Genomic DNA, 1,144 nt, shown 5'->3' on the forward strand with positions numbered 1-1,144 from the left:
CGTGTCATTTAGGCTATATAGTTATAACGGATGCCATAGAAGAGATTTTCGTCATTGAAAAATGGTTCTCTTCTCCTTAGCGTACTTTAAACCCGTTATTCAGAACGTGGGCCACATGCTCCACCGGTGGGACATGGCAATATTTTGGTGGGTCAGGGGAAGGACATGCACCCTTGGGCTGACCATGCTTCAGAACCTTAATTTTGAAAAAAATATAATTTTTTGTGAATGACATCACAATCATGCGCATTTAAAGAGCAAAAAAGATCCATGTATTTAAATAACGCCATGCCTTGTATAAAAGGCATTTCATGCAGAAACATTTCTTTCATTTGCGTAAAATATGCCTAGAGGACGACCGGGGAAAAAAAACATACCAAGTTAATGGCCTCTAAAGCGTCTTTCAGAAGAATACATGCAAAATTTTGAATAATAAAACCTAAATATCACGAAGGGGGAGAGGGCATCCAAAATCGGTTTGGAACCACTGCTCTAAACCAATAATTGTGTCAACCTTCTTAAACTTCCTTCAGACGATGAGGTAGGATACAATACTGCACACTTCTCATACCTTTCTAATTGGGAGAGGGGGGGCTAGCATAGAAGAAGATTTGGTATTTACGTGTTATAGCGACCACACCCAAGAAGTGGAGTTAGCTTAATTTTAATGAAATATACCAAAATATGATGAAAATATCGTAATTTAGTTACAAGATTATAGAAACTACAACAGAGAATTATGGAAAGCAGGCCGCCCAGAACTTATTATGTTAAATACCTGACCTAACCAACTCTATATATTAAATATCTAATTAAAATATACCTGTGGAGTAGTTTATCTTACCGAGACTAATCTAATTGTCACCGAATGCAGACAGAGATACTGGTTTTATTCAGATTAAGAACAACAGTGTGGTCGCTAATACACGGAAGTACCAATAATGTCAAGAGAAAGTGTCATCATCTTCAAAAGAAACAATGATCTTCAAAATGAAAATATATTTTTTTGTCATGGCATCTATCTATCTACCCATATTTCTGTATGTCCGAAGTACTTTGTCTTTAAAAAAAAAAAAAAAAAAAAAAAAAAAAAAAAAAAAAATCGTTCGTCTAATGTGTATAGCAGAAACACAACCAGTTTGAA

This window comes from Artemia sp. Qi Xiang Cuo, chromosome 4 (genome assembly GCF_049724085.1).
Source record: "Artemia sp. Qi Xiang Cuo chromosome 4, ASM4972408v1, whole genome shotgun sequence".
Classification (NCBI taxonomy): Eukaryota; Metazoa; Arthropoda; class Branchiopoda; order Anostraca; family Artemiidae; genus Artemia; species Artemia sp. Qi Xiang Cuo.